Source organism: Corylus avellana, chromosome 1 (assembly GCF_965113065.1).
Source record: "Corylus avellana chromosome 1, dhCorAvel1.hap1.2, whole genome shotgun sequence".
In the NCBI taxonomy this organism is placed as follows: domain Eukaryota; kingdom Viridiplantae; phylum Streptophyta; class Magnoliopsida; order Fagales; family Betulaceae; genus Corylus; species Corylus avellana.
Genome location: NC_142490.1, coordinates 26,578,096 through 26,584,860, shown reverse-complemented (window position 1 = coordinate 26,584,860; position 6,765 = coordinate 26,578,096). Strand labels below are relative to the sequence as shown.

The 6,765-nt window shown below is 35.7% G+C and overlaps 1 pseudogene; it reads left to right on the top strand.

Moving 5' to 3' along the window:
* The first annotated feature begins 3,342 nt into the window (after positions 1 to 3,342).
* Positions 3,343 to 6,765, top strand: part of LOC132171938 (tetrahydroberberine oxidase pseudogene) — a 4,249-nt pseudogene continuing 826 nt past the window's right edge.

The following is a 6,765-nucleotide window of genomic DNA, read 5'->3' as shown; positions in this document are numbered from 1 at the left end:
TATCAAAACCACAGGACTCCCCTGGGGTTTTGATAAAGGACCAATTTAGTCCATCCGTTAGTTGACCGTTAAGACTGACACATGGACCAATCAGCTGTTGACACGTGGCACATATTTAATTTTTTTTTTTAAATTAAAAAAAATGTATTTTTTTTTAATAAAAAAAAAAAAGGAAAAAACTGGGGGTGGCCGAGTTTTTTCCTTTTCTTTTTTTATTTTTTATTTTTTTTTTAAATACTTTTTTTATTTTAAAAAAATTAAATATGTGCCACGTGTCAACATCTGATTGGTCCACGTGTCAGTCTTAACGGTCAACTAATGGATGAACTAAATTGGTCATTTATCAAAACCCTAGGGGGGTCCTGTGATAAAAATAAAACCCCAAGAGGGAAAAAATAAAGTTGGTAAACCGTAAGGGGGTTGAGGTATTTAACCCTTCTATATATTGGTTTATGCTAACGTGTTAAATTTTTATTAGAGGCGGTAAAAGTGGTGTTTTACAGCTTGACTAGGTAGATATATATATATAGTATCTAAAATAACTATAAAAGAATTAATTCTACATTAGCGACAACATACGTCATCCCTCATAGAAATATATTGGCAACAATTTTTTTTGACATGTCCATACTAGAGGGAAATGAATGATTCGAACTAGTGAGCTCCGCTTCATAAGGCGTGGTCCTCAACTGATTGAGTTATCCCTTTGGCGTGCATGCGCACACACACACATATATATTCACACACATATATATTACTATCTTTTTTTTATAGAACAACAAATACAAGATCTCATATATATTACTATCGTTTTTTATAGAACAACAAATACATGATCTTTAATCCAAATAAAAAAGTCATTGAAACTATTTTTTAATTTTAAAAATTGCGGATAAATGCAAAATTGGTCCCTAGAGTGGGTCTAAATTACAAATTACTATCTGTGGTATAAAAAATAATTTATAAGTCCCTATAGTTGGCCTAAATTACAAATCTATGTACTATAAAAAATAATTTATAGATCTTTAGGGAAGGCCAAAATAACAGTTTACTGCCTAAAATCAATTTTCATTAAGAAACTTAATAAGATTTGTTATTTGCCATGTCATAACCAGTTCAAAACGCGATACGTGTTATTATTAACTCTTGATTTTCAAAAATGACGACTAGAATTTTTCACATCTTTTTAGGATGCCAACTAAGATTATATATCAGTCATCACTTCACATCATATTATTATAGTAAATTAACATAATCTCTTCAATCGCTTCACAGAATGCAACTGTTAAATTCTTGCAAAAGGCTCTCAAATCGAGGCGAAGAAGACGAAAATGAGAGGGGCTTATAGATAGGGTAAAATTTTGGAGATAGAAGAGAATATGCTAACTTACTGTAGCAGTATAACGTGAAGTGAGGTCCGATATGTAATCTTAGCTGATGTCCTAAAATGATGTACAAAATCTTAGTTGTCATTTTTTAAAGATAGATATTCATAATAACACGTGCTGCGTTTTTATTGGGTATGATGTGATAAAGTTATGAATTCTGTTAAGTTAATTAACGAAAGTTGATTTCAGGTAGTAAATTGTTATTTTGGCGTACTCTAAGGACCTATAAATTATTTTTTATACCATAAAAAGTGATTTGTAATTTTGGCCAATTACATGCACCTATAAATTATTTGTTATACCACGAGAGTGATTTGTAATTTAAGCCAACTATAAGGACTAATTTTACTTTTATCCCTAAAAATTGTTTTGTAATGTTATGAACAATCATTTTAAAACCTTGTAATGCCCTCAAAAAATTAATTAACTGGTAACTAACTCCTTGCTCTGCCTCCCAGCCCCATTCCTCAAGGAATAAGACTTAGGAATCTCACACTATTACCAATAGTTTTCAAAGCATAATGCTCTAATAACGTATCTGTAACGTCCCCAAAATTAAACTAATTAATTTTTATTAACTTGGAGTGTTACTGGCAATTTTTCGAGACCAATTAATTGATAATTGACGGGCAGTATTCCTCTAAAATCATTTAACTTATCAAACTATGAACATTCGGAAACTGAAAATAAATAAATTACGGCAACTAAGTATAAATCCTTTTAATTGCTCCATGTATCATCAATTCTGCAATGAAATTTTTCATAGTAGAATTAAAGCCAAAAACACCGTCACTTTATTATTTACCTCTTTATTCTTTAGTTACGAATTTTATTTATTATTCTCGTATTTATAAACAACCCACGTCGTGATTGTATACTTGTATGCATATATCTTTTACATGGGACACCAATCCTTTTACCTACGTGGCATGTCCCATCTTCGTATAGAACCCTAAAGTTATAGGGTAGTGGGGGTCAGCATTTTCTAGTTTAGCGGTGTCTCTGATTTTTTATGGGTACCCAGAATTGATTCACCTTTCAACATTCAATGCCAATGGTGCCTGTTTTGGGAGTTTAGGACAATAAAGGTACATTAATATGAGGTGCAGCAATGTAGAAGATAAAGTTTTAAAATAGTATGAGAATCTTATCCGGTGCCTAAAATAACATGAGAATCTTATCCGGGTGCCACATCGGGCCATTGTTGGATGGTCCCTCTCCCAAAACTCGGCAGGCCTTCTCTCTCTCCCGTCACTTCTCTTCCTCTTTTTATTTTTGGTTTCCTTTGTTTTTACTCTAACCTTTCAATTATGAAAAAGTCATCACTATTATATATTTATTATTCAAAATTATTTTATGCGTAATTTATTCCGTTAATCAATTCAAGTTATTCTAAAATTATTAGTAATAAACTTAATTATTTGGGGTAATTACCTCTTCTCCTATGAACTATAATACATTTTCATTTTATTCCCATGAACTACCAATTTTACTGTTCAACTCTATAAACTACTATTTTGTGCCAAAAACCTCACTTTCGTCAATTAAATACCCCTTTCGTTAATCAAAGATATTAACTAAGACGGCTTCATTTTGCCGCCATGAACTACAATTTATTGTCACTTTGCCCTATGAACTACAACGTATTGTCACTTTGACCGTCTAAATTAACGCTTTTGACTGACGGAAAAGGGGTTTTGAGCACAAAATGGTAGTTCATGAGGATCGAGCAATAGGATTGGTAGTTCATGGGGCCAAAGTAAAAATGCATTGTAGTTTATGGAAAAAAAAGTAATTACCCCTAATTATTTTCTAGAGTGTTTAATCGTCTACACCATTATCCAAATCTAATCACCCAAGGAGAATATATAGGGGCATTGATTGAATAACAATTAACAAACATAAATTTGACATATATGCGATGACATTTCAAAGCACCGACACACTCACGAAAATGAAGCCTGTTGGCTCTTCTGTGTTTCCATTTGCCTTCGCTCTCCTTCTCTCATTTTCATGGGCAACTTCAGCTCACACTCACGAAAACTTTCTTCAGTGCCTGACACTTAGTTCTGGAAACTCCAGCACAATTTCTGAAGTCATTTACACTCCATCCAACTCCTCATATTCATCTGTCTTACAATTCTCCATACAAAACCCCAGATTCTCGACACCCGCCACCCCAAAACCTCTTGTAATTGTTACACCATCGCATGTCTCCCACATCCAAGCCGCCATCAATTGTTCCCGAACACATGGCATGCAAGTAAGAGTTCGAAGCGGCGGCCACGATTATGAGGGTCTTTCTTATGTTTCAGATGTGCCGTTTGTTTTAATTGATCTGATTGATCTTCGATCCATCAGTGTTGATGCAAACAATAGCACGGCGTGGGTTCAATCTGGTGCAACAATCGGTGAAGTTTATTATAGGATCGCCGAGAAAAACAGAACTCTTGGCTTTCCGGGAGGAATTGCCACGACTCTGGGCGTTGGTGGACACTTTAGCGGCGGAGGGTACGGCACGATGTTGCGCAAATATGGTCTTGCTGCTGACAATATTATTGATGCGCAATTGGTTGATGTTAAGGGTAGAATCCTGGACAGAGGATCCATGGGAGAGGATCTGTTTTGGGCGATTCGAGGAGGAGGAGGGGGAAGCTTTGGAATCATTCTAGCATGGAAAATAAAATTGGTTCATGTTCCATCAACTGTGACTGTTTTCACAGTTAGCCGGAACTTAGAACAAAATGCCACCAAGCTAGTTCATCGTTGGCAATATGTTGCAGCCAAGCTTCATGAAGACTTGTTCATCCGCGTCAACTTAACAAGTGTAAATTCCAGCCAAGAAGGGAAGAGGACCATCCAAGCTTCATTCAATTCCTTGTATCTTGGAAGGATTGATAAGCTCCTTCCAATGATGCAACAGAGCTTCCCTGAGCTGGGTCTGATGAGAGAAGATTGTATTGAAAAAAGTTGGATTGAATCTATCCTCTACTTTGAAGGATTCCCAAGTGGCGAATCCTTGAATGTTTTGCTCAAGAGGACTCTTCTCATAGGAGCCCCATTTAAAGCAAAATCTGACTATGTCCAGGAACCTATTCCAGAACTTGGGTTGGAAGGGATCTGGAAAAGGTTTTCCGAGAAAGAGGCAGAATCAGCTTTAATACTTCTGACTCCATATGGGGGCAGAATGAGTGAAATCGCGGAATCTGCAACTCCTTTCCCACATAGAGCTGGTACTATCTACAAAATCCAATACGTAGTGTACTGGGAAGAAGAAGAAACTGCGGCATCCAAAAGGCATATAAGTTGGATCAGAAGGCTTTACAGCTACATGGCTCCCTACGTTTCGAAATCTCCAAGAGGTGCATATGTGAATTACAGAGACCTTGACATTGGAACAAATGGTAAAGGCAACACAAGCTATAGACGGGCTAGGATATGGGGTAATAAGTATTTCAAGAGCAACTTTGACAGGTTAGTGCATGTGAAGACTGTAGTTGATCCTGCTAATTTCTTTAAAAATAAACAAAGCATCCCTCCTTTTTCATCCGGGTGGAAGAAGAGAGGTGCTTAGTGTTAAGGATAAAATCCCATCAGTCAAGGTGATTAAAAGGCCATGATTCAGGCTGACTGACAGCCCAACTAACAGCCAGGATTCACGCCCAAACAGCTCTCCATGCTTCCTGTGACAAGCAACCCCTCAGCCATATATATTTTGCTTCTCTCCAGGATTTAAGCAAGCAACAACCGTATTCTACATGTGGCTTTCCTTTTTGTGCTTTGTTGTTTCTACTTCCTTTGTAATTTATCTTGTACTAAGCCTTGGCTATATATATATATATATATATATATATATATATATGAATGAACTACTCTGATGTTGGGAAGTTAACCAAATCATAGCTTCCTAAGGTTTTCTTCATTTGATTGCTGCATAGTCCCATAAGATCCCTTTTCAAAGCAAAATCTGACTATGTCCAGGAACCAATTCCAGAACTTGGGTTGGAAGGCATCTGGCAAAGGTTTTACGAGAAAGAGGGAGAAACAGCTTTAATGCTCCTGAATCCGTATGGGGGCAGAATGAGTGAAATTTCAGAATATGCAACTCATGAGGGAAAAATAGATTTTACTCCCTTAACTATTCACCCATTTGTACTTTTATCTCAAATGTTTAAAACGTGACACTTGACCCCCTGAACTTTCAAATTGTTGCAATTCAACTATTCTGACTTTTTTTTTCCAAAATACCCCCATCACATATTTTATTATTATTTTTTTAAAAAAAAAAATCCAAAAAAAAAGAAAGAGAAAAGAAAAGAAGAAATATGTTGGGGTGGCCGGCCACCCCGTTTGGCTAGGGATTGGTTTGGCCACCCCCAAGCCGGCCGTCTGGGGTGGCCAAACCACCCACAAGGCCCAAGGGGGTGGTTCGGCTGCCCCCTTAAGCCAAGGGGCTGGCAGAACCATCCCATTAGGCCATGGGGGTGGTTCGGCCAGCGCCAGACCGGCCGCCTGGGGGTGGCCAAACCACCCCCAGGGCCCAACCACCACTAGCACTACAAAAAAAATGGCATTTTCTGATGTGGCTGCAGTGCCTGTTTTGTTACCACGCCTTAAAATTTCTGACGAGTGAATTTTAAAACGTCAGAAATTAATTTTCTGACGTGTGAACAGTGACTTGTCAGAATTTTCTGACGTGTCAAAACAGACACATCAGAAAATTCTGACGTGCTAAAAATTGGAACGTCTGGAAAATCTTAACGATTTTAAAAATTAAAAAATTATTTATTTTCTGACGTGGCAAAAGTTACCACGTCAGAAAATTCTGACGCGTCAGACTGCCACGTCATAAAAATTCTGACGTGGCACACTGCCATGTTAGATCATTTTTGTCTTACTTATGATATATATATATATATATATATATATATAATATCTGATATATATACCTATATATTATATAATATCTGATATAATATATAGGTATATATCATATATTTGTTTTTTTTTTTTTTTTCAGATATATATATATATATATATATATATAATATCTGATATATATACCTATATATTATATAATATCTGATATAATATATAGGTATATATCAGATATTTGTTTTTTTTTTTCAGATATATATATATATATCAGATATTATTTTTTTTCACATAACTATAGGTATAATTGTAGGTATATAGCTAGCTAGTAGCTAGATATATAATTATATATATAGCTAGGTAAAAATCTGATTGATAGATATATATATATATATATATCAGATATTATTATTATTTTTTTTTTAATTTGATTAATTTTCCTGACGTGGGAATTCACCATGTCAGGAATAGTCTGATGTGGCACTGAGCCATGTCAGAAAAT